The 27,627-nt window shown below is 40.8% G+C and overlaps 1 protein-coding gene and 1 pseudogene across 5 annotated transcripts in view; both read right to left on the bottom strand.

Annotated features, from left to right (window-relative positions):
* Positions 1 to 26,803, bottom strand: part of CSNK2A1 (casein kinase 2 alpha 1) — a 55,083-nt gene extending 28,280 nt beyond the window's left edge. Inside the window, exons 1-3 of one of the 5 annotated variants that reach the window (XM_061126984.1) lie at positions 26,649 to 26,782; positions 12,813 to 12,973; positions 8,752 to 8,811 (exon numbers count right to left, since the gene is read on the bottom strand). The gene's annotated coding sequence lies outside the window, so the exon portion shown is untranslated. Of the gene's footprint in view, positions 1 to 4,943; positions 4,996 to 8,751; positions 8,812 to 12,812; positions 12,974 to 26,648 lie in introns of all 5 variants that reach the window. The other 4 variants (XM_061126985.1, XM_061126982.1, XM_061126986.1 and 1 more) reach the window with 4 other exon arrangements.
* On the bottom strand, positions 7,285 to 8,647 carry LOC133044998 (large ribosomal subunit protein eL19-like; annotated as a pseudogene).
* Positions 26,804 to 27,627: the final 824 nt, after the last annotated feature.

The raw sequence follows: 27,627 nt of genomic DNA, 5'->3' as shown, positions 1-27,627 counted from the left end.
ACCAGGCTCCTCCATCCATGGGATTCTCCAGGCAAGAATACTGGAGTGGGTTGCCATTTAGTGGAGAGGATGAATAGATTCAAGAGATTAGAACTGGTAGACAGAGTGCCCGAACAACTATGGACAGAGGTCCATAACACTGTACAGGGGGCGGTGACCAAAACCATCCCAAAGAAAAAGAAATGCAAAAGGGCAAAATGGTTGTCTGAGGTGGCCTTACAAATAGCTGAGAAAAGAAGTGAAAGGCAAAGGAGAAATGGAAAGACATATCCAACTGAAAGCAGAGTTTCAGAGAAAAGCAAGGAGAGATAAGAGAGACTTCTTAAGTGAACAGTGCAAAGAATTAGAGGAAAACCCAGAATGGGAAAGATTAGAGATCTCTCCAGGAAAATTAGAAATACCAAGGGAACATTTCATGCAAAAATACACAGAAGAACTACACAAAAAAGGTCCTAATGACCCGGATAACCACAATGGTGTGGTCACTCATCAGAGCCGGGCATCTTGGACAGTGAAGTCAAGTGAGCCTTATAAAGCATTATTATGAATACAGCTAGTGGAAGTGATGGAATTCCAGCTGAGCTATTTCAAACCCTAAAAGATGATGCTGTTAAAGTACTGCACTCAATATGTCAGCAAACTTGGAAAACTCAGCAGTGGCCACAGGACTGCAAACGGTTGGCGTTTATTCCAATCCCAAAGAAAGGCAATGCCAAAGAATGTTCAAACTACTGTACAACTGTGGTCATTTCACATGCTAGTAAGGTAATGCTCAGAATCCTTCATGCTAGGCTTCAGCAGAACACGAACCAAGAATTTCCAGATGTAGAACCTAGATTTAGAAAGGAACAAGAGATCAAACTGCCAATATCTGTTGGATCATAGAAAAAGTAAGGGAATTCCAGAGAAACATCTACTTCTGCTTCACTGACTATGCTAAGGCCTTTGTGTGAAAAATTCTTCAAGAGATGGGAATACCAGACTTACTTGTCTCCTGAGAAACCTGTATGTAAGTCAAGAAGCAATAGTGAGAACCAGACAGGAAACCATGGACTGGTTCAAAACTGGGAAAGGAGTGTGTCAAGGCTGTATACTGTCACACTGCTTATTTAACTTATATGCAGAGTACATCATGCAAAATGCTGGGCTCAATGAATCCCAAGCTGGAATCAAGATTGCCGGGAGAAATAGCAACCTCAGATATGCAGAAAATATCACTCTAATGGCAGTAAGTGAAGAGGAACTAAACAGCCTCTCGATGCACATGAAAGAACAGAGTGAAAAAGCTGGCTTAAAACTCAACATACAAAAAACTAGGATTATGGCATCCAGTCCTAACACGTCACGGCAAACAGATGGGGAAAAACTGGAAACTGTTTACAGATTTTATTTTCTTGGGCTCCAAAAATCACTGGGGATGGTGACTGCAGTCAAGAAATTAAAAGAGGCTTGCTCCTTGGAAGAAAAGCTCTGACAAACCTAGATAGCATAAAGCAGAGATTATCGCTTTGCTGACAAAGGTCTGTCTAGTCAAAGCTATGGTTTTTCCGGTAGTCATGTAGAGACGTCTCTACATGACTAGAGAGTTGGGCCACAGAGAAGCATGAGCACTGAAGAACTGATGCTACTGAATTGTGGTGGTGGAGAAGACTCTTGAGAGTTCCCTATACAGCAAGGAGATCAAACCAGTCAATCCTAAGACTTCCCTGGTGATAAAGCAGTTAAGAATCCGCCTTCCTGGAGAAGGAAATGGCAATCCACTCCAGTATTCTTGCCTGGGAAATCCCATGGACAGAGAAGCCTGGTAAGCTACAGTCCATGGGGTCTCAAAAAGTCGGACATGGCTTACCACCAACAACAAATCGGATTAAAATAAATAATATGAATTTGTTAGAAAAAAAAAAGAATCTGCCTTCCAATGTAGTGGATGTAGGTTCCATCTCTGGTCAGGGAAGATCCACATTCTGCGGGTCAACTAAGCCTGTGTGCCATACCACAGACCCAGCAGAGCCAAAAATAAAATAAATAAAAATAACTAATTTAGGGTTAAAACAAACAAACAAAACCACCAGTCAATCCTGAAGGACATCAACTCTGATTATTCACTGGGAGGACTGATGCTGAAGCTCCAGTATCTTGGCCACCTGATGCTGGGACTCACTGAAAAAGACCCTGATACTGGGAAAAACTGAGGGCAAAAGGAGAAGAGGCGACAAAGGATGAGATGGTTGGATGGCATCACTAACTCTACGGACATGAGTATGAGCAAACTCTAGGAGATAGTGAAGGACAGGGATGCCTGGCATGCTCCAGTAATGAGGCTGCAAAGAGTCGGACATGACTTAGCAACTGAACAACATTTACATGCAGCCTAACAAGAAAGAAGAAATACAGGGATGGGCTAAATCTCTCAACTACAGATTTGGTTCTTTCAGACATTCCTTTGTTCATCCCTTTAACCATATGAGCATCTACTATGAAAAAGTAGTGTGCTAGGCTGTGGGAATATAATAATAAGCAAGGCAGAACAGGGTGAGATGAATATGCCTTTAAGATTTTATCTGCAGATTAAGGACAATGGAAATTCATTGAAGAGTTTTACGCAGACAAGTGACCTGTATGTACATTTCGAGTAAGTTTATTCTGGCTGGTGTGAGACAGGCAGAGAGAATACATTCAGGGAAACAGAAAAGTTATCAACAGCAGCCTATGTGAGAGAGATGATGAAAGCCCGACCTATGGTGGTAGCAATGGAGATAAAAGAATTAATTATAATGAACAAAATTTATGGTGTAAAATCAACAGCTCTGGGTAGACTGGATTAATGGTGTAAGGAGTGGAAGTGACTTTCAGATGTCTGGCTAGGGAGACTGTTGATGCCATTCAGGGAGATAGAAAACATTCTGGAAGAGAGCTCACCAAGTCAGGTTTTGAACATAAGGTTAAAATGGTTCTTTGACATGTTAAAAAGAGAACTGAACAGGCAATTAGGTATTACAAGTCTGGAGCTAAAAGTTTTCCAGCTTTAAAATATCTACCCCCCACCTCTCCCCTAGAATCCTATGTGGCAGGCATTTCTTTTCCTAATCTACAGTTAAGAAAACAGCCTAAGTAAATTCAGCAGCTTTACCAAGAACATCCAGTAGAGATGGAGCTGGGATTCAAAGCCAAGATGACTGACCTCCAAGGTGTCTTTACATTCCTATCGAACTTAACACTTCCTACATCATATGGTAGTCTTCAAACTTTACTTTCCTTATTAGACCTTTGGCTCCTTGAAGTCAAGATTCATTACCTAATCCATCTTTTTACATTACAGTACAAGCCCAAGGCATTGCATTTTGTAGGATGTTCAGTAAATATTATTCATCAATCAAATCAATGTTGGTTTTTTTTCCAAAAATTGAAACATAAATGAAGTTGCCTCCAAAAAGCAGGGTACCCCGAAACACTTCAGGTCATCTGGTACATAGCTAGAAAAACTAAAAGACTAACTCAAGGGCTCTTGAGTAATTCTTCCTTCCGCTCTCTCCCCCTTCACAATACAGCTTTTTCTATCAAATGACAGGGCCACAGTTAAAATTTGTCTCTCACACAACAATTAGAATTAAGAGAATACTAAGAAATTTAGTTTAGCAATTTTTACAATGGCTTATCTGAAAAGTCAGGGAAACTGCTTGAGTTCTGAAGGTTAATTCTCCTACCTGCCATTCACAATCAAGTGTACCTTTAAAAAAATATAACTTACAGAAGAAGCATCACCTTTTTTTTAATTTCTATTTTAAATGACCTTACTTAGTCCTTACTGTCCCCATGTATGTATAATAGATGCAACTTTTGTGGTTAACAATTTCAGATCACTTCTATTTTAAAAGCCCTCAAACTAAATGAAGACATGGCTAAGTTTTGTCTGTTCAAAGTTTAGCCTAATAAAAGCCAATTAATCAACTATGGAAAGTTATCTTGTCAACAAGTTTCCCTACTAAAGCCAGACTACACCTACAATCAAAGCCAATTACATGGCTCTGATTGACCTATTCTTTAATAAAATGCAAGGAAATGAAAACTTCATTAAATCATCAGGCTAAAATATATACTGTCAAAATCATAAGTTTATTGACATAAATGTAACAGAACTAATTAATTTCAATAAAAACTCCTTTTGCCCTCTTCAGCCAGTCTCTCCCTCTAATCTCTTCTACTCCATGTGATTTCTGTTTTTCAGAAAAAAAGAAAATTAGAGGCTTAGTAAATGGTCCAATAACAGAAAACTGCATAAGTCTAACCAGTTATTTGTGCTAAATATATCTTTATGGATCAATTTTCTAGTATGAGAACTGGAAAAGATTATTCTGAAACTTTCAACAATTTTCAAGCCGTGAAACAGTTCTAGGTCTTTTAACCCTACTATTTACTGAGGGTCTCCATCTTAAAAAAAATAAAAATTGCCCCTTCCATCCCTAGATCAACCACAATGAACAGACAAGAGCTCATACTCATCCAGACAGAACAAAGATGAGTTCTACCATAAAGAATGAGGAATGTGCTTATACTGCATTGACTACATGATTTAGGACTACTCGTTTAGAGGAAAAGCAGTTGTATGAGGAAAAAACAGCTTTGAAGCAGTGGCAGAGAATGACCTCTTCTCAGCAACCAGGCAGCATAAACTAGTGAGAGGATTTGTGGAACAAACTATGTATATGTTTTTGCCTTGTTGTAGAAGCAAAAGCAAACATTTGTTTAGTCATACAAACTTGTCCTTTCCTCTTTCAAAGTAGCACTGTTTAGAAGGCCAAATGAACACCAAAAAAGCCTAAGTAGTTAATACTATCTGAAATCAATTGTTTCAAATGTCCACAGTTGCTCTTAATTTCCAATTATCTACTCCTTTCACATCAAGAGCAGAATGTTCACTCATTAAGCATTTATCTAATACTTACTATGTACCAGGAAACATGCTTGATTGCCAGGAAGGGATCTTTTCTCTAGGCCCTAGAGAATAAAGAGAAAGTAACTCTGCCCTCCAACAAAGAAAACAGACCATTACAATCACAAGCAATAAGTACTTGAAAGAATAAAGTCAGGGTGCACTTGCAGGAATTGAAGGGAACTCCAGTCACCCACCAATCCATTACCATGCATTCAATAAATATCTGTGGAGTACCTCAATGTTTGGGAAAGGCAGTCAGGGAAGAAATAACACCTATACTCAGTTTTGAGGCATGCACAGGAATTATTCAGATGAAAAACACCAAAACAAGAAATCACAAAGTCCTTCTTTAAGCAAGTAAGGAATTTTAAAGACTATAATTTGTATCCCCAAATGACCAAAAGCTGGCACACCCTGTAGTCCTCTATAAGAAGCATATCAAATCAACAATCTTTTAATATCTGATCTAGAAAACACCAGGGCACTCTACTCCACTGTTACTGTGTGCGCCTCTCTCCTCTGCCCTGAAACAATGATTAATTCACAACCATTCCACCTGAGATCTCATTCTCTTTCCTTTTCTACTCCTCAAACAAATCAGTTCTACTGTAGAGGTGCCGAGGTCACAAAGGAAAACGCCTAGAAAGGCCAAGTAGCTAGAGTATGCAGATGATCCTTAAAAGTGTGACTGCTTCTCAGTTTTAAAAATAAGAAATCAAGGTTTTTGCAGGTAACTCCTGCTTTCAGTGATGGCAGACTAGGTCAAGTTTCCTACAGAGAACCAAAGAGAATGGCTTTAACAACCCCCCAACCCCCTGCCATTTTCCTCTTCCTCTGCTCATCTGTCTCACTTAAAAAAAATTTTTTTTTAAATTAGAGAATAACTGCTTTATAATAATGTGTTGGTTTCTGCCATACATCAACATGAATCAGCCATAGGTATACGTATGTCCCCTCCCTCCTGAACAACGCCCTCATCTCCCTCCCCATTCCACCTTCAAGGTTGTGATGTCACAGAGCAGTGGGTAGAGCTCCCTGTGCCAAACAGCAAATTCCCACTTGCTACCTATTTTACACAGGGTAATGTGCATGTTTCCATGCTATGCTCACAATTCATTCCACCCCTTCTTTCCCCCACTGTGTCCACAAGTCTGTTCTTCACATCTGACAAACAAGCATAAAGCCAAAAGTGAAGAGAAAATGAGAACTCAGAGAAGAAAGCAAACAGGGGAGCCCAAAGGGTCTTTGTTTGATCCCCTAAAATTAGAGCGTTGTTCTGACAGAAGGCAAAGCCCAGGGTTCTGACAAGGTGAGGAGTCATAATAAATAATGAATAGGTATTTATTATTAAAAATTTATTCATAATTAGTAAACAGGTAAATAAATAAATGGAAGGGAGGAGGGAACGAGGGAGGATAAAGACCCTTGTCACAATAAGCTGAGACCTGAGAGTCACAATCTTAGGGAGGAAGTGAACAGGAAGTAAAAGATCCAGGGAAGAGTTACAGTCCCATCTGTAGAGGGAATATCTGAGATGAAGCCTGTTTTTTTTTTAATGCCTTAGTACTTGGCTCATACAGCAGATACTTTATTGATTATTACTACCATGTAACAGGGAAGATAAAACCTACTTCTCATTTGCAAAGAGTATAAAGTTAACCCAGAATGGCTTTGACAAGTGTGTGTTATGTGCCTTTATTCCAACTCTTGCCAAGAAAGTCTTTTTTTTCCTTTGGGCCCCTTTTAATGGTTATAAAGCAAAAAACAAAACAGGAAACAGTACTGATAAGGGCAGAAAAGAAAAAAAAGGTTTAAAAATTAAAAATAGGGATGCTCAAAATGATGGCTTCAGTTCTATCTCAATAAGGCTGTCTAAAGAGCTCAGACAGCAGCCAGCAGTTCAGGTTCAGATCATACCTTCTGGACCGGTGGTGGTTCAACCCCCACTGTCCTGGGGTTCCAAGGAAGCAGACTGCAACTTTGAACCTCAGTGCAGTTGAGGAGCCCAAGGATATTATTTTCTGTCGTTTTTAATTAATGTGACAACTCACAACTGAATACCAAGCAAAAACCAACATCTGAGACCATGTCTGAGGTGCCACTCTTTCTCTGCTGTAAAGGGCAGTTTTGAGGCACAATATCCGAAGCTTGGGTAGAAGTCATTCCTCCCCACCCTTCAAAGTAGGCCCCACACACCATGGATGGAGGGGGCATGAGCCTGACCAGAGGCTAGGAGTCAACAAAGCAACAAAGCAGGAACCCAGGGAAGAGTCTGTATCTCAGTCCTCAGTTCTGGTCCTGTAAACAGTGAAGACCCCACTGAAGACTTTGGAAGCAGAGAGGTAGGCAGATAAAGGCTTGTCTTTTATTGAATGAGTGATCTATGCAATTGCCGAGGCCACTATGTACAGAGAAGAGGGGGAGAACTTTATTTCTTGGTCTCTTCCTCCTCGGACAGAGTCTTGATGATTTCCTCTTTCTTGGCCTGGAGCCGCACGGTGCGTGCGGGCTTCCTTGGTCTTAGACCTGCGGGCCTCAGCCTGGTCCGCCAGAAGCTTCTTGCGAGCCTTGTCTGCCTTCAGCTTGTGGATATGTTCCATGAGAATCTGCTTGTTTCTGAACACGTTACCCTTCACCTTCAGGTACAGGCTGTGACACATGTGGCGGTCAATCTTCTTAGATTCATGGTATTGTCTGAGCAGCCAGCGCAGAATTCTCATCCTCCTCATCCAGGTTACCTTCTCGGGCATTTGAGCATTGGCAGTAACCTTTCACTTACCTATACCCATATGCCTGCCCTTCCGGTGAGCCAAGGTGTTTTTCTGGCATCGAGCCCGGGAATGGACAGTCACAGGCTTCCAGATGATCAGCCCATCTTTGATCAGCTTCCGGATCTGCTGATGGGAATTGGCATTGGCGATTTCATTAGTCTCATTGGGGTCCAACCAGACCTTCTTTTTGCCACAGCGAAGGACGCTGGAGGCAAGCCTCTTCTGAAGCCTGAGCATACTCATGGCCGCGGCTGCAGCGGCGAAAGGAAAGCTGAAGCCTGTTTTAAGGTGACCTCTAGATCACCTGTGTCCACAGATACCTGACACGAGCAGGTTCTCTGTAGAGAAAAGAAGCCTGCTATGGGCTTCAAATGAATCTTACAAATAATTTTTCAAATACGACATCCAGGTTGTAACAGAGTAAGAACTAAAAGAAAAAGAACTGATAACAAAAGAACTCTACAGACTTTTGATCTTAGACTCAAGGAAACAACTACGTTGACTACCCTTACAGAAGTGAAATAAGGGATGTTCTGCAGGGAACAGAATATTTTAAAAATAGCCAATTTCAGGGCTTCCCTGATGGTGAAGTGGTTAAGAATCCACCTGCCAATGCAGGGGACACGGGTTCGATCTGTCCTCTGGGAAAATCCCACATGCTGTGGAACACCCAAATGCCACAACTACTGAGCTCTTGTGCTGCAACTATTGAAGCCCATGCACCAAGAGCACCTAGAGCTGCAACAAGAGCAGCCTATGCAATGAGAAGCCTGTACGTGGCAATGAGGAGCAGCCCCCACTCGACACAACTAGAGAAAGCCCACATGTAGCAATGAAAACCCAGTGCAACCACACAAAAAAGTGAGATACACTATATACTAAAATAGTCCAATTAAAAAAAAAAAATGACAGCACCAAAAGTTGGTGAGGATATAACAGAAATTAATTACAGCAAAAGAAACGAACTGACTTCTGATGAGAATACAACATGGTATAGGAACCTTGGGAAAATCTGGTCACTGATTACAAAGTTACATAAACACTTACCATAAACTCAGCATTCCCCTCCAGGTATTTACTCAAGTGAATGTATGTTCACACAAAAACCTGTATACAAATGCAGACAGCAGCTTTATTCATTACTTGCCAAAAAAAAAGGGAACCACCAAGATGTCTAGGAGGTAAATGGATAAATGGTACGTGTATAATCACACAATGGAAAACAAGTTATTGATTTGTACAACATGAATGAATATTAAATATATTTTGTTAAGTAAAGGAGCCAGATCCAAAAAGCTAGATATTGTATGTTTCCAATAAGACATACTGAAAAAGACAGAACAGGAATGACCAACACATGGAAATGCAACTGTTCTGTTTACTATTAATTTGCTACTCTAAGTATTCTCAAAACCCACAGAACTGTCCATGACAAAGAGTGGACATTACTGGCTGCAAATTCCGAGCTCTGTCCACTGACAGCACCCAGAAGCTGTGCTAATGAGTAGCATCAAGAGAAAGGAGCATCCAAACCTTGGTTTCTCAATACCTTTCTCCAATAAAAGGAATGAGGGCTCTTTAGAGAAATGGCTTAGTCTAGGATTGAGTCAGGGAAAATACAAGAAAAAGGACATAACTGGTAAAAAGTCGAAATACAGTCCACAATTTAATTTACAGTACTGTATCAATGCTAATTTCTTAGTTTAATAAAGTGTCATGGTTATGTGATATGTTAACATCAGGGGAAGCTGGGTGAAGGGTATGTGAGGATTCTATCTTTGCAACTCTTCTAAGTCTAAAATTATTTCCAATTAAAAGTTAAATGCAGACAACACTAGGTGCTAGAGAGACATGAACAACTGGACGCTCTCCTACACTGCCAGTGGGAATGCAAAGAGTACAGCAAAGCCCTTCTGGAAACAGTGCGGAAGTTTCTTGGAAAGTTACAAAGTTTCATGTAACCTGGCGACCCTCCCATGTTATAAAGCCTCTACAAGTGCATCTACAGCATCTCAACTCATAATCACCAAAAAAATCTTAAATGGATAAGCAAACTGTTGTCCATCCATACAGTGGAATTCTACTTAACGATAAAAAGGAACTGACCACTGATATACCTAATTTCAATGAGTTTCAAAAACAATATGCTGAGTTAAAGAAGCCAATTTTCAAAATATTATATATTGCCTGAATCAATTTATATAACATTCTCAAAAAGATAAAACTATAATAACTGAGAGCAGAATAGTGGTTGCCAGAGAACAGGAGTGGGAGGCTGGGTAACATGGGGAGGTGATATGTTCTGTGTCTTGGCTGTGATGGTGGTTACTTCCCTGGTGGCTCAGACAGTCAAGAATCTGCCTGCAAGGCAGGAGACCTGGGTTTGCTCCCTGGATTGGGAAGATTCCCTGCAGAAGGGAATAGCCACCCACTACAGTATTCTTGCCTGGAGAATTCCACGGACAGAGGAGCCTGGCAAGCTACAGTCCATGGAGTTGCAAAGAGTCAGACACAACTGAGTGACTGACACACGGAAAGGAATCAGTTTTACTGTATATTAATTAAAAGAATAAAATTTTAAAAAAGGGGGGAAATCCTATCACATGCCGTATCCTAAAACATAGGACAACATGAGGAACAAATTTGAAATATTGAGAGGAAGAAGACTTAGAAAAGCTGATACAAGAAGAAATGAAAATCCTGAATATCTAGCCATTTCCATTTCAATCAGTATAACTGGCTATCAGTTTTCAACCTCCTTTCCATCCTAATGTTTTCCTACTGCATAGCTTAATATTTCTATAACACTTTTTATTTATCACTGTGCCTAAGCCATGCTGAATGTTTCATGAATATTTGATGAACTGATATTAAGACAGTGACAGACAATATATTGGCAAAGATCAAACCTGTTTGCATATGGATCTGCTCCTCTTCAACACTGAGACAAGTAGTTTGGCTGTATAGTGGATATTTGATCTGTAGCTGATTTTACAGTTGCTCTTTGGTTTTACATGTAAATTTTATCACACACATCACTAACAGAGGTAAAACAGTCATACTATCACTTCCCAATGAGATGTGAATTTAGTCAAAATGTGTGGGAGATGTTTCTTTAGAGCCATGAGCTTTTATGAGGCCATGTAATTTACCCATGTGATGAGCATCCTTGATAGAACTACAGAAACAATATAGTACTCTGTTACTGAAAAACATGAACCTTGGTCTCAGAAGGTGGTAGAAAGAACAGGAACACTTGAGCCATTAAGACCAAATATGGCTCTGGGACTGTCATTTAACCTATCTGATTTCACTGAGAAAACTGCAGGATATAAAGAGTAATAGTCTCTCCCTCTCCCTCCTTTACTATCATGGAGGTAGGTTACCTAAGAGACAACCATACTTCCTGCAGATGATCAATAAGCAATAAAAAATAGGGTGGGTTGTCCTAGACTTACCAACAACACATAACAGGTTGGAAACAGGACAGCAAACATTATCTATCCAGCTTCCAAATCTAAAGAAATGTGAATGCCTATACCTATACTGTTTCTTGGGATTTAAAATGTTTTGAACATAACAAGCCCAGTGAAAGTGAAAGTCACTCAGTCGTGTCCAACTCTTTGCGACCCCATGGGCTGTAGCCTGCCAAGCTCCTGTCCATGGAATTTTCCAGGCAAGGATACTGGAGTGGGTAGCCATTCCCTTCTCCAGGGGATCTTCCCAACCCAGGGATGGAAACCAGGTCTGCTGCACTGCAGGCGAATTCTTTACCAGCTGGGCCACCAGGGAAGCCCAAGACCTACGTAATACCTTTCCCATGTTACAGTAGGTGAATCCGAACAACTTTTACAATGTCACTGAGGGCAAGTGATTTTAAGATATTCTGTCTAGATTCAAAACCTATTCATTCTGCTTTACAGCAAACATATATACCCTATTTAGCTCATGCAGTCTCTTTTCTTCCAGTTTTTAAAGCTGAGAGACACACAACATCACATCCATCATTTTAAAGTGTACAATTCAGTGGTTTTTCTAATGTGTTTAACATGCAACCGTCACTACCATATGATTACCTTCACCTCCAAAGAAAACAAACATCCCATAGTAGTCACTCCTAATAACTCCTCCCCCGCCCTCCCCCACGTCTTAACAACTATTCATCTGCTTTCTGCCTCTAGAGATTTGCCTATTCTGGACATTTCATAAAAGCAGAATCACACAATACATAACCCTATGTGTCTGGCTTCTCTCTTAGCATGTTTTCAAGGCTCATTCATGATGTAGCTTTACAATAGTTCATCCCTTTTTACGGCTGAATCCACTGTAAGGATATACCACATTTTGTTCATCCATACATCAGTTGATGGACATTTGTTATCACTTTATGGCCACTATGACTAATGCTGCTATGAACATTCCTAGGCAATTCCTATGCAAATTCCTATGCAAATTTTCCAGTGTTTTTAAAGTGAATCAGCTATTAAGTTGAATTATGTGTTAAAGATTTTTGTGATAAATAATTAGTATTTTTAAGTGTAACTTGGTTGCCAACACTAAAAACCAAATTAATGTTCAGTTTCTTATAAGAAGAAATGAGAAAAGGTAGGTAGGTCTGTCTTTTTGGTAACAATGATTCTGCATTCCTGCATTGACCACATCACTTTGGATCTGCTGACTATGATTATCCAGTCAAAGATGCCATAGGTAAACCTGAACAATTCTACACATTTATCTTACTGGCCTGACTCCTGCAGGTATTTCAGTTAGCAATCCCTGACCTACATTAAACATATAATTTTATAAGTATAATAAATAAATTTAAAACTATTTTAAAAAGATAACTAGGGAAAAATACGGGCAAAGAAAATATTCAGCATAATCAGATGCAACAGTAATAAGCCCATTTAAGCTCTCAATTTAAGACCATTTGCTTCTTGATTTAGTTTCCGTTATTAGTTCAATTAGAGCTTAAAAAACAAAAATCATGGGGTAGTTCGCAGTATGCTTTCGGCCAATTAAGAAATACAGAACTGACTAGATTCATAGAAAATTTTCAATGATCAAGACCCTCCTTCCTCTGTACTCCAACAGCATACTTTGCTTACCTCTTCCATTTAGCACTGTCACTGTACTGTTTCACATATCTGTCGCCCTAGCTAAATAAAGCTTCAAAGGCAGAGAATATTGCCTTTGCAGTCTCAGGAGTCTATCACAGAAGCTGACATACAGAATACCATGCAGAAATATTTGTTGGATACTGTGACACCTAAGGAATAAAAAACAAAGCAAGAGGTATAATTCTTCCAGATCACAGACAATACTATGTATGTATATATGTATGTATGTGTTAGTTGCTCAGTCATGTCCGACTCTTTGTGACCTCATGGACTGTACCCTGCCTCTGTCCATTGGATTCTCCAGGCAAGAATACTGGAGTGGCTTGCCATTCCCTTCTCTAGGGGATCTTCCCAATCCAGAGACTGAACTCAGGTCTCCTGCTTTGCAGGCAGATTCTTTGCAGTCTGAGCCATGAGGGAAGCAGATAAAACTACAATAATCCAAACAGTGTGGTATTGATACAAAACCAGACATATGGATCAATGTAACAGAACAGAGCCCAGAGATAAAGCCACACACCTACAGCCAATTAATCCTTGACAAAGCTGGCAAGAATATAAAATGGAAAAAAGACAGTCTCTTCAGCAAATGGTGCTGGGAAAGTAAATCAATGAAGTTAGGCCACACCCTTACACTATGCACAAAAATAAATTCAAAATGCTTTATAGACTTAAGCATAAGACACAACACTATAAAACTCCTATAAGAAAATAAAGGCAAAATATACTCTGACATGAATTGTACCAGTATTTTCTTAGGTCAGTCTCCCATGGCAAAAGAAATAAAAACAAAAATGGGATTTAATCAAACGTATGACTTTGCATAGCAAAGGAAAACAACAACAACAAAAGAAACTGAAAAACCAAAACAAAACATGAAAAGACAATTCAGGGAATGGGAGAAAATATTTGCAAATGATGCAAACCGATATGGGCTTAATCTCCAAAATATACAAACAGTTCATACAACTCAACAACAGCAAAACAAACAGACCTTACATTACATTTGTAAGGATTATCCCCAATAGCATGAGTTTTGTGATGAAACCTCAGGATGCATCAGACATTTCTCCAAAGAAGACATACAAATGGCTAGTGTGTGTGTGCATGCTAAATCGCTTTAGTTGTGTCTGACTCTTTGTGACCCTATGGAATGTAACCAGCCAGGCTCCTCTGTCCATGGGATTCTCCAGAAAAGAATACTGGAGTGGGTTGCCATGTCCTCCTCCAAGGAATTTTCTCAACCCAGGGATCGCAGTTACATCTCTATGTCTCCTGCATTAGCAGGTGGGTTCTTTACCACTAGCATCATCTGGGAAGCCCTACAGATGGCCAGTAGATACACGAAAAGATGCTCAACATCACTAATTACTAGAGAAATGCAAATCAAAACTACAAGGTACCACCTCACACTGGTTAGAATGGCCATCATTAAAAAGTCTACAAATAACAAATGCTGGAGAGGGTGTGAAGAAAAGGGAACCCTCCTACCCTAAAGGTGGAAACGTAAATGATACCACCATTATGGCAAACAGTATGGAGGTTTCTCAGAAAACTAAAAATAGAATGATCTAGCAATCCTACTCCTCGGCATATACCTGGACAAAACTGTAATTCAAAAAGATATATGCAACCCTATATTCATAGCAGCACTATTCACAATAGCCAAAACATGGAAACAGCCTAAATGTTGAGCAAGATGTAACACACATATATATATACAATAGAATACTATTCAGCCATAAAAATGACATATGCAGCCACATGGATGCAAGATTATTAAAACTAAGTGAAGTCAGAAAGACAAGTATCGTATGACATCAGTTATATGTGGAATCCAAAATATAGCACAAATGAACCTATCTACAAAACAGAGAAAGACTCATAGACACAGAGATCGGACTTCTGGTTGCCAAGGAGGAGGGGGGAAGGAAGAAGTTGGGAATCTCAGGTTGGTAGATGCAACCTACAACATTGAGAATGGATAAACAAGATCCCACTGTATAGCACAAGCAACCATATCCAATCTCCTGGGATAAACCATAATGGAAAAGAATATTAAAAAAAAAGAATGCACATGTATGTAAAACTGAGTCACTGCTGTGCTGCAGAGATTGGCACAACACTGTAAATTAACTATACTTCAATTAAAAAATACTGTGAAAAATGATAAAGCATACAAATGTTACTGTATTAATAATAATAAAATGGGGGAACTGTTATTTGGACTAAACAAATTTCAAACTGGAGTTCATCAATGAGACTGGAGGTCCATGAATTCCCTAAAGTAATACAAAGTAGTGTGTACAGTACATTTTTTGAAATAAAGTTCTGTAGCTTTCACTACAGGCTCAGAAAAATCTGTAAACCCCAGCAGAATTAAGAATTGTTAAGTCAGACAAAAGGAGATATTTTAACACTACAAAATATCAATTTTTAAAAGTTAACTTGATGGGAATTCCCTGGTGGTCCAGTGGTAAGGACTCCATGCTTCCACTGCAGAGGGCACAGGTCTGATCCCTGGTTGGGGAGAGGCTGCAGGCTGCACAGCATAGTCAAAAAAGGGGGAGGGGGGAAGCTAACTTCATAATTTACATAAATATTAAACAATTAAAATTTTAAGTTAAGTATATCCCATTCTTTCGGAAAGGAAGAGGGGAAGACAATGTATCCTAGGTTTCAATTTATGTTAAAGCAGGAGACCCATGGCTCAGGAATGATTAACAAAGTGTCAGCTCCCAGAAAAGATACAGTGGCATTCAGAGTCAGATGAGGACACCAATTTTATACAAGGTAACTTGTTTTGCTTCACATTATTGCTTAAAAAAATAAGAACTCAAATTTCTTCACAAGTGCCCAAACTCTAATCGTTTAGTCTCACATTTTAAAGTATACCCCCTGAATTATCTGTGGAAAGGGAAGTGCTTGAGGATCAGATAGATACACTTTAAAATGGTCTTTTCTAAACTTAAATCAAGACTATTTTCAGATCAGCATCCCCTTGAACCTTAAAACTGTTAAGATACTCAATTACTGAACTTTCTCAACTAGCGCTTACATGCAGCCTTTTAAAAACTCAAAACACAAAGAGATAATAGTATTTTTAATAATGGATAAATGATCAAGACTTTTGGGCTTAAGGTTACTGGTTTGGAGGCCCTGTACTCTGCCCAAATGGCCTGAAGGCTGAGGGGACCAGAATCTCAGCATATCTGTAACCCTCCCTGACATAGTCCATTGGCTGAAAAATTCTGATTTAACTAAAGAGATCATAAGCTGAATTGTCAAAATCCATGCAGTAGGCTGAGAAAACTATTTTCATAGTGCTCCTTTAACAGACACACAATTTATCTTTCACAGCTTTCAAGTACAAGTACTACCATTTCTTCTGGGAGGTCATCCATTCAGAGATCACTGGCACAACAAACCCAAAACAATAAATACAACCTAAATCTCCTAACCCTATAGCTTGAAAGAATAAGCCAAAAGAAAACAGGTTAATGGTGGAAATAAAATGAAGATTAGATGAAGCGATCTTCTTTCCTCTATTTTAAAATGATTCTCCCTCATCTATCAAACTAATGCCATAATCAATGGTGTTTTTTCAATTGGGGAAAAATACAGAGGTCAAAAAGTTAACAATTTAGCTCCTTGACAGTTCGCAATACCCCCTCCAACCCTCAAATTCCAAGATCCCAAGTAAACACTGAAAAGGAAGAAAACTACCTGGTTCAAAGCTAACAGTGTAAGTTTTTTTTAATCCTGTTAAGGGTCTGAATTTGGAATATAAATTTCACAATGACACCTGATATAATCCTAACAAGGGCTTCCCTGATAGCTCAGTTGGTAAAGAATCTGCCTGCAATGCAGGAGACCCCGGTTTGATTCCTGGGTCGGGAAGACCCACTGGAGAAGAGATAGGCTACCCACGCCAGTATTCTTGGGCTTTCCTGTGGCTCAGCTGGTAAAGAATCTGCCTGCAATGTGGGAGACCTGGCTTTGATCCCTGGGTTGGGAAGATCTCCTGGGGAAAGGAAAGGCTACCCACTCCAGTATTCTGGCCTGGAGAATCCCATGGGCAGAGGAATCTGGTGGGCTACAGTCCATAAGATCACAGAATTGGACATGACTGAGCGACTAACACTAAGCTACTCTAGTACATACAAATATTTCTGAATCATTTTGCTGTATACCTGAAACATTATAAATCAACTACATTTTAATAATACCAAAATCAAACATCCCCAAGCAGTCTGATCTGAATTAACACAGTTCTACCTCAAACACTTGACGTAAGTTTGAAGTACAATACTGTTTCCAATAATATAAAATACAATAAATGGTGGGCAAAGAAGCTACCACCTGTGTCTTTTTACCAGGCAACACAGTGAAATAAAGTCACAATCTGCTACTCTATTCCACTTGCTACCACCCTCCGGAACCAAAAGATTCGTTGGGACCTAGAGTAATCTAAAGTATAGCCCATATATGTAATATATCACACCATATGTAATATATCACACCATATGTAATATATCACACCATATGTAGTAATATAGTTATAAGTAATAACTATCATTTGAATGTCTCTTGTAAGCCAGACATGGTATTAGATGCAGATTCCCATTTTAGAAATAAACATGGATTCAGAGGATAAATAACCTGCCAAATATCACAGGACTACTAAGTAACTGAGGCCAGGTTTGAACCCAAGTCAAATCTTACGTTTCAAAGCCTAAATAGGGATTATTTTTACTAGTTTAACACTATTTCCCCAATTCTGCACACTGATTCAACAACAACCTATCATTTGTAATACTACAATGAAATGGATTTCTTTAAATTTGGAGGCAAGGGGAGGGGTGAGAGATTTGACTTTCAACAATCTGGAGTCTTCCTTATTCTCTTACCTGAACGGGCTGGCCACAATGTCACAGTGGTATACAGAATCAGATTTGGAAAGATGGGACAACTCCCAAGGCAGATGGCTATTTGTATTCATTCTATACAGAGTCAAAAATATACAGAGGACTGTAAGTACTGATGAAGACAGGTTTCTGCTATGCCTAAGGGTGTGTGTGTATGATTTAAGAATACAGAGCAAAGAAAGCAAGTTAGTGGATTACCTGAGTGAGCAAGACACAGAAAAGATGTTAATGCAGGAAAAAGTTCTCCTCCAAACATATCCCTAACACACAATACACAAGTTAATTCCCAAACTGTGATCAAAGAACCATCAGGAATAAGATCTCTGATCTCAGGTTCACAAGTCCATAGGTGAGCAAACTTTGAACTTTCCCCAAGTCTGAGATGGAGTCACTTTTCTATCTAGAAGCAGCAGAACCCTAGATTCACCAAGACTAGATAACAACCTGACCATGTTCACTGTAGATGAGTAACTGAGGCAATCTACACTGGGCATGAGCTACATACTGACCCACCCCTAAGCAGCAATTCAGTACCTCACCCATCCCACAGGCCACATCAGAAACAGGAAGTACAGGTCAAAAGGCCTCACTGAAAAATAAGAACTCCTGGCAGCAGAAAATGGCAATGAACATATAGTTTTCATTGACAGGGAAGGAAAAGGTACCTGGCATTTTATAAATTATCTCCTTTAATTTTCAGTTGTGAAGTGAAAGTCGCTCAGTTGTGTCCAACTCTTTGCGACCCGAATTCCCCAGGCCAGAATACTGGAGTGAGTGGGTGGCCATTCCCTTCTCCAGGGGATCTTCCCAACCCAGGGATCGAACCCAGGTCTCCCACATTGCAGGCAGACTCTTTACCAGCTTGAGCCACAGGAAAGCCAAGAATACTGGAGTGGATAGCCCAACCTTTCTTCAGCGGATCTTCCTGACCCAGGAATCAAACCAGGGTCTCCTGCATTGCAGGCGGATTCTTTACCAACTGAGCTATGATAACTAGCTGGTGCTTTACTTATTAATCCTCACAAGAATATTCAGAGGATATGGGTACTGATGCCCATTTTATAGATGAAGGAACAGAAGGCTATAAGTAAGTTGCCCAAGGTAGTTGTTATCCCAATTGCAGAGATGACAAAATCCAGGCTTAAGAGTTAAGTAAACTTGGTTACTAAACCCAAACTTGGTCTCATTCCAAAGCTGACGCTTTTCCCAACTATCCTGCTGCCTCCCTCCCTTAGTTCCCCCAGTAATCTTTTTTTTTCTCTTTCTTCTTTATTGAAGGACAATTGTTTTACAGAATTTTGTTGTTTTCTGTCAAACCTCAACATGAATCAGAAACGGGTATACATATATCCCCTCACTCCTGAACCTCTCTCCCCATCCCACCCCTCCAGGTTGACACAGATCCCGTTTGAGTTTCCTGAGTCATACAGCAAATTCCCGTTGGCCATCTATTTTACATATGATAATGTAAGTTTCCATGTTACTCTTTCCATACATCTCACCCTCCCCTCTCCTCTCCCCATGTCCATAAGTTTATTCTCTATGTCCGTTTCTCCACTGCTGCCCTGTAAATAAATTCTTCAGTACCATTTTTCTAGACTCCATATATGTGCATTAGAATACGATACTTATCCTTCTCTGACTCACTTCACCCTGTATAATAGGTTCTAGGTTCATCCACCTCATCAGAACTGACTCAAATGGTGTTCCTTTTTATGGCTGAGCCCCAGTAATCTTGGTTAAAGAATTTCATTAAGAATCAAAAATCCTGAATCCACTGCCCACCAAATTTCTGCAGCTGTTTCAGAAACTATACCTAAGATACAAAGCCAGTAAGAGTTTTCATAAGAAAACACTCCAGAAAGCTGCTGCTATGGCTTCTCTGCCTTTTGGCTAAGATCAAGTGCAGAAAGCTGCCAAGTTACGGAATGACACATACATTATGACAAAATGACACTCAATTTTAAGTTTGAGGTCAAGGACCATCTAGAGATCAGGTAAGCACAGCACCTACCTGAAATACACCAGGCACTCACGGCTTGTTGAAAGAATTAACATCATTTGACTGGTTATAAATCCAATAAGGTCAAATGGCTATTTTGTACTTTCTGATATGACATGATTAAATTTTTAGGAAAATAATTTATCCATTCATTTTAACAAGGTTGCTTTCTTAAAAATTATAGAACATTAATGAGAGAGCTAAATTGAGAAATGCCCACTAGGGCATTAGTCATAACTTCAGAAAAATTTCCAAGTGTTCACTTTTCCAAACAGATTAAAATGCTTCAGCTAATAAAAATCTGTCCAAAAAATCCACAAGACCAGAAAGTATGAAAAGAAAAAAGTGGCCAATATAAAGGCATTTAAGACATGACACATATAAAATTATAAAACATTATTCTAAGTATACCCTGGTATTTAACCCTAAAATCCTCACTTCAGATAACACATATTTTCTATGCAAGAAAACACTATCATCACTAATGTAATAAAAGCTTGCCCACCATAGTAACTGTTGCTAAGTACATTTCTTATGTCTAAGGCTGAAAGACACACTTTGTAGAAACCAGTGAAAAGTCACTCTTAGTATGATACTATTCATTCTTTCACCTTAAACTTTTAAAAAGATAATACTTGATTTCTATAATTGAAAGAGAAAAAAGTTTGGTCAACAAGTAGGTCAGCTGAACTCTACCTTGGAGAAACTACCAACTGCCTATAACCCAATGTAAATATTTGTTACAGTGACAGCCGTTCCTTTTTCTTAATAATTCCAGAGGAATTTCTTCCCTTGAAAAGCTAGATGGTTTAGATCTCTCTCTATTAAGGAACAACTAAATGATACAGTACCATTTTAAATTATCCATTTTAGGAGTTCAAAGAAATGTAGATGTATGAAGACACTAACATTCTTGTGAAACAAACTTGGTCCAGGTCACCCAAAGAATTAATTGTGACAGACCAAGGATCAAATCCAGTTTCTCATTACCTTAAAAGAGTAAGTCCTTACCTAATCCAACGCCAAATCACGTAATTCTGTTTCTGAACTTGTACAAATTGTGCTGTAATATTTATGCAAAAGATACCAAACAGCTGTCAAAATAATTATCATAAACGTAACAGTTAACATCTTTTGGGCACTTACTGTGTTAGGTGCTACGCTAAATGTGTTATATGTGTTATCTCAATCAATCCTCACAATGACCCCATGAGGAAAATGAGGCATAGAGAGATAACCTATGTAAGGTAAAATATAGAAAAAGGACAGGATCGAGGTAGACAGAGAATATATTCTTAAAGCCACGAATCCCCACTGCCTGGACCAGGATTCTAGGCCAGCTGTAGGACTGAGATACTTGGTTTAGTCACTTAACCTTCAGGTGGCCCAATTTCCTTTACTCTAAACCTAAAAGTCAAACAGATAATCACAAAAGTCCTTCATAACCTGAAATGCTCTAATTTTGTAATCATCTTTCTATTCAGGTAACTCAAAGACAAACTGTCTTATTTCCTCCATGCTCTGAAGTTCCCTTCACTAAAGTTGAGAGTCCACATCATGTATCTAATCAGTAACATAGTGATAAACAACAACAAAAAGGCCTTTCTTAAAAGTCAGAAGTCTTTTCTGCAATTATGATCCCAAAATCGTCTTCTTTTTTTAAACTGTATTGGCTCTTCTAGAAATTAATAGTTGCTCTATGGTGCTACAATAGTTTCAGGTGCACAACAAAGTGATTTAGTCACACACATATACCCAAATCTTATTTATGGCTGCTATGGGTCTTCATTGCTGTGCATGGGCTTTCTCTAGCAGACATGAGCGTAGGCTATTCACTGCAGTCCCTTTTCTTGCTGGGGAGCACAGGGTCTAGGCGCACTTACTTCGGTAGTTGCAGCATGCTGTGGGCTCAGCAGTCATAGACTTAGTTGCTCTGTGGCATATGGAATCTCTCCAGACCAGGGATCGAGCCCGTGTCCCCTTTACTGGCAGGCATATTCCTATACACTGTACTACCAGGCAAGTCCCCAAATCTTATTCTTAACCTCAAGTGACCAATGACAATGATTGGACTTCCCTGGTGGTCCAATGGTTGAGAACCTGCCTGCCAATGTAGGGGACATGGGTTTGATCCCTGGTCCAGGAAGATTCCACATGCTGTGGGGCGACTGAGCCCGTCCTCTGCTACAGGAGAAGTCACCGCAATGAGAAGCCTGTGTACCGCAACTAGAGCAAAGTCCATGCAGCAACAAAAATCCAGCTCAGCCAAAAAAAAGGGGGGTGGGGGTGGGCAATGACAGGGAGAAAGACCTTGTAACAATTTTGGGTTGGGGTGGGAAGTCTGAAAGAAGACACTACTGTATATAGGTGGCTATCAATTCCTAAAAAATAATCACCCATTTTCAGCTCTTTTGAAAAAACAGGAAGTCTTGTCAAATATAGGAAAGATTTATCAGGAAGGATTGTCAAATAAACTCAATGCTTCATTCCGCTAATAAAGATGAAGGAATTACCCAGGATGCTTATTATAGGCATGGAAGAATCATCAATTTATAGAAATTCTACCAAAATGGCCTAGAACTTTAGAATCTATGTTTTACCAAGCTGTTCATCTAGCCCCTTCAAACTTCATCTAATGACACATGCTTACACATCTAGGAAGAAGCCTAGGTTCCACTTAACACCATTATTCTGTGAGGTCTTCCAGGACCAAATACCCACTTTACAGAATAATCTCTGCTGTCTTTGTTCTCTAGAAAATAATCCCTGAAAGATTCTAAAATAAAGTAAGCAAAATCCCTCTAGTTAGTTTTCTTTTTAAAATTTTCTAATTAGTTTCCTATTGTCGCTGGAACAAACTACCACAAACATAAAACAACACAAATTTATTATCTCACAGCTTCTATAGGCCAGAAGTGATGTAGGGTTGGCTGGATTCTCTATTTAGGGTCATGCAAGGCCAAAAATCATGGTGTCTGTAGGGCTATGTTCCTTGGTGGAAATTCTGAGGTGGGGAATCTGCTTTTAAGCTCATTCAGACTGTTGGCTGAAAGAGGTTCCTTGTGGGCACAGGACTAAGGTCCCTATTTCCTTGTTGGTTGTCAGCTGGTGCTGATAGCATTCCTTCTTGTGCTTACCACGTGGCCCCCTCCAGGAATGGCAGGTTGAGTACCTCTCATGCTTCAAATCTAACTCTAGCTGGATAAAGCTGTCTGCTTTCATGTGAACAGACTGGACCTACCTACCCAGAAAATCCAGGATAACCATTCTATGTTAGAATTCTTAAACCACAGTTATATCTGAAAAGTCCCTTTGCCACAAAACAGTAACAAACTCAGATTCCAGAGGATCTTTGGAAGAGTCCACCCTAATGGCCTCCAAAGACTCATAACTCTCCCAAATGCAAAAACCATCCAATTCATCATAAGGTCTCATTTCACTAAACATCAACTCTAAGTCCAAAAATCTCATCTAAAGTTCATCGATTTAAAACGCCCAAATCTCACCATCTAAACCAGGTGTGGATGAAGCTCTGGGTATAATACATTAAGTGCAACCCCCTGGAGCACAATTTCTTTAAAAAAAAACAAAAAAGACAACTAGTTATCTGCTCCCAATCTGTAATGGTGAGACAGGCATAAGGTAATAGTCAAAAACATTCCAGTTCAAACAGGGAATATAACTATAAAAGAAAGCAGGCAAAATATAAGGGAAAGTGGATCCATCGGTCCAAAGCAGTTTCAAAATGTGGGCAAACTCCATTACATTTCAAAGCCAGGGAAATCTCTTCTGTAACCTTCAGTTCCACCTCTTTGGGCTCTTGGTTCCACCCTCTAAGTCACCCTTTTTTAAAAGAAAAGAAACACATTCATATCTCTAGTTTTACCAGCCTGCTTCTTACTAGTAAAAAAATCTGGGGGAGAGGAAGGGTTGAGAGGCCCCTTTAATTTCATACTCTATGTTTTTCAATCAAGTGGACATTGTTTCTGCTAGTATAAAATGATCAAGAACTTAGAGGGTTTCACGTGAATTTCACAGGAGCTCACCGTTAAACCCACATCTACAAATAAACCAATACTTCGCTTGGAAATCTCCTCAGCTAAACATCCAAGTTCATCAGTTGTAAGTTTTCTTTTCCACATGACCTCAGGACACAATTCTAAGTTTATTTGCCACTATGTAAAAAGATCTTTTCTCCAGTTTCCAATGTACACCTCACTTCCACTTGAGTCTTCACTACTTCTACTAACAATCTGTTTCTAGGCCTTTTCTATCTCATGCTCCTCCTCAAAAAACTGTTGGCCTCTTCTACTGCCACTTCCACGTTTTTAGGTAATACTACCCCATTTCTGGCACAAAAATTTAGACTAGTGTTCTACTGCTGCCGTAACAAAACCACACACATAGTGGCTTAAAGCAACAGAAATTTATTGTCTCGTAGTTTCTGTAGGTAAGAAGTTAGGTGGGCTTGGGTAGGTCTTCTGCTCAGGGTTTCACAAGGTCAAAATCAAGGTGTTATCCTTGCTGGAAACTGGGGAAGAATCCACTCTCAAGCTCATTCAGGTTGTTGGCCAACTTCAGTTCCTCATGGTTGTAGGACTGTGGTCTCCATTTCCTTCTTGGCTGTCAGCCGGGGCTGGTCTTTGTTACTAGAGGCTCCCTGCATTCCTTACTCATGCTTTCCACGTGGCCCCCTCTAGCAACAGCAAATGGAGTCCCTCTCACGATTCAATTCTCTCTGATTTCCTCTTCTGCCCCATCTCTCTTGACTCCCAGCTGGAGAAAGTTCTCTGCTTTTAAGGGCGCATGTGATTAGATTGGGCCTACCCACAAAATCCAGGATAATCTCCCTGTTGTAAGATGTTTAACCCTAGTAGCATCTGCAAAGGCCTTTTACCATGTAACATATTTACAGATCTGGGAATTAAGAGTTTGGACGTCTTGAGGGTGGTGGTGGTGGTCATTCTGCCTACTACAACTCCAAACCCTAAAGTAAAGCTTTAAACTCAGTCCCCAAAGAAAATTTCTTTCTCCAAGAGTGTGTGAATTAAAGGTGTACGTTCAGAGACAGAGACAACAATAAAACTAAGGACTCATCCTGAAGAGACTGGCTAAGCAAAAGAGATTAAAAATACATTTATTTCATCCCTAAACAGTTTTGCAATTAACACACTAGGTAGAAACTCACCCTTTGTTCTCCCTTAAATGTGTGCTTCTCTTCTCTACTGTATTCCATATAAAAGGATATAACTAGACATATTTGGGTTTTGCTTTTTAAAAAAAGTTACCTCAGGGTGACCTAATTTTGTAATCAGTTGATAAACTGATCTAAGCAAACTTGAAATATTTTCATTCTTTCTTCAAGTCACACACCCTCCTCCAACAGCAAATGAAAGTCAAATATTTCAAAGTCACAGAAGGACAAACCTGTCTAGGTAAAACTGCAGGTGAACTTTAAAAAAAAACACGAAGAACTAGCACTAGTCCTGGTCTTTCAGCTCAAGGTCCACCAAGACAATTAAGTCAAGTGATTTAGAACAAAACACTACAACGACTACAAATATAATATTCTGAAGCCTTGCCTACTGTCAGATTATTGACCATACACTTTACCTAGATTGGCGGAACCCCAAATATACCAAGTAGGCCCTTTAAGAAAAGCGACACAAAAGAAAAAAAAAAAGAAAAGCGACACGTAAGGTCTATCGAGCACTTACAACCTGCCAGGCACTGTACTAAGCACTTGACACAAATTATCTTATTCACTCACCACAAACTTATCCTCTAAGAAATATTTTCATCCCATTTTACAGACAGAAAAACAGATTTACAGAAGTTCGGTCACACAGGGAAACAGCAGTGGCACTTCTAACTGGGAATCCAGAGATGTACTGCCACTTCTTAGATGGAATGGACTCTTCCAACTCTTAGAAAAAAATCTTCCCTTTCATTTCCTCTCCACACGCCCACTTCTCATAGAATCCAGCAGTTGAAAAGGTAATCAGGCCTCCCCAATTAATTTGCCACCTCCCTGCCAGAACTCTTTCCTTCTCACAACAGCAATAGCCAAGAAGCAACTTCTCCTGACCTCGACTTTGCTTCCCAAAAACAAACTACATAAGCTCCACCCATCACCTGCCAAGGCAAGAAATGTTCCAACGCTGCAAAAGCAAAAACACAACCCCCGAAAAACAAAAATAAAAGTCCTACTCTTCAAAAGGTCACAAACTAACATATAAACTCAGCCAATCTTTCATTCTGTGTACCTCTCCTCTTCCACCCAAGGTCCCAACTAACCCTTAACTCCAACTCCACCCGTTCTGTCCCACTTCTAGGTTCCCTTCCTCTGTATCCTCAATGACCTCGCCCCGGGTCGCCTCCACCTTGCACCCCAGTGTGCAGGTGGGAAGCCCTGCCTCGCCCAGAGGGACCTTAGGAGGCCTCCACTCCAGTAGCTCTGCTCCACAGGAAGGTCCACCCCAGCCTACACTGAGGGCATCACTCCCCTAATCACCCTCCCCTAGCATCCCCCCCTGCGGCCCCACCCCTCAAGCTCCCTTCCCCCTCTGGCGACCCCCTTCTCCAAGTTGCCCCCTAGTCCCCGCCCCAGTCCAACCCTCTCCCCGGTCATAAGCTGGACTCGAGAGCCAGCTTCCATCCTCACATCAGCCTCTGCCCCCAAAGCCTCCCTCCCCGCCCTGGGGAGTGGCCCCAGGCCTCTCCGATGAGCTGCAGGGGCCTCGGCTGGTGAGTGTGGGGGGTGGGGGGGGGGGGCAGGGGAAGACGAAGGGCCGCTCGGGAGTCTGCTGGAGGCGTGAGAGGCAGCCGCGCCCTGCTGCCCGCCTGGGCCCACCCGCACCCCCCAACGACCTCGCCTGGCAGCTCCCACAGTACCTGGGGTGGAAGCGGCAGCGGCGGCGGCCGCTCTCCCCGCTCCTCACACAGACAATATGGCGGCGGCGGAGGAGGAGACACACGGCTCGGCCGCCAGCCGCAGGGACCAGAGCGAGGCTGCAGCCGTCGCTGCCGGAAGCGGAAACCCCCCTCCGACCGGGAGGCGGGGAGGGACCGCTTCCGACTCCTCCCCCAGCGGAGTCTCGCAGAGTGCGGCCATGCTGGGATGTCTCATTGAATCCCTAGGGGTTCAGTTCTGAACTGCGGCGCAAAATGGAAGGCGTTCTTATCGTAAATCATAATAAGGAGACTTGAAATAATTAAGCGAACTTTATTGCAGTACCTGTGCGAGCTGACGAGAGAGAGAACACGAACCTCCCCCTAAGTGTACAATTGGTTTGACCTAAGATAAGATGGCGGTCCCTAGGTTTCCCGCATTTCATCCAGTTGGCAAGTCCTACAGTCTGCAAGCCGGTCCGCCTTTCGTGAAAAGAAGCATGCGCGACCTGCAGAGCTGGAGAGCGAAGCATTTTGGGAGTTGAAGTCTCGTTCACTGGTCCCTCGTCTAGGGTCGGGGTTCCAGCAGCACATTTTTTTCTGCTCACACTTCGAGTTCCGGAACAAGTAAACGAAAGTTGGGCCCCAGGAGTGGGGTGGCGCAGGAGTCGAGAAGTGACGGTACTAGCCCTTTGGAGACTTAAACCCAGTTCCTGCTCATCAGGAGTCCTAGCCAGAATAAAATATTTTGTCTCTTCGATCTGCCTCTCCACCCCACTTTCCCGGGCAACCGCCCCAAGGCAGGTATAGGGGACTTTCTATTGTGCAAAACTGATTATGACGTCCTCTTGGTTGAACATCTCCCAAGACTTTCCTTTGTGCACCAAAAAGAGCGCAAGCTCTTCTGTTAACATCGGAGTTTCTGCATAATTTGGACACTGTCGCCATCCTCTCTCACCCCCGCCCCCGCCGTCTCAAGCCG

The sequence above is a fragment of the Dama dama genome, chromosome 23, assembly GCF_033118175.1.
Source record: "Dama dama isolate Ldn47 chromosome 23, ASM3311817v1, whole genome shotgun sequence".
Classification (NCBI taxonomy): Eukaryota; Metazoa; Chordata; class Mammalia; order Artiodactyla; family Cervidae; genus Dama; species Dama dama.
This window is presented reverse-complemented; position numbering and strand designations above follow the sequence as displayed.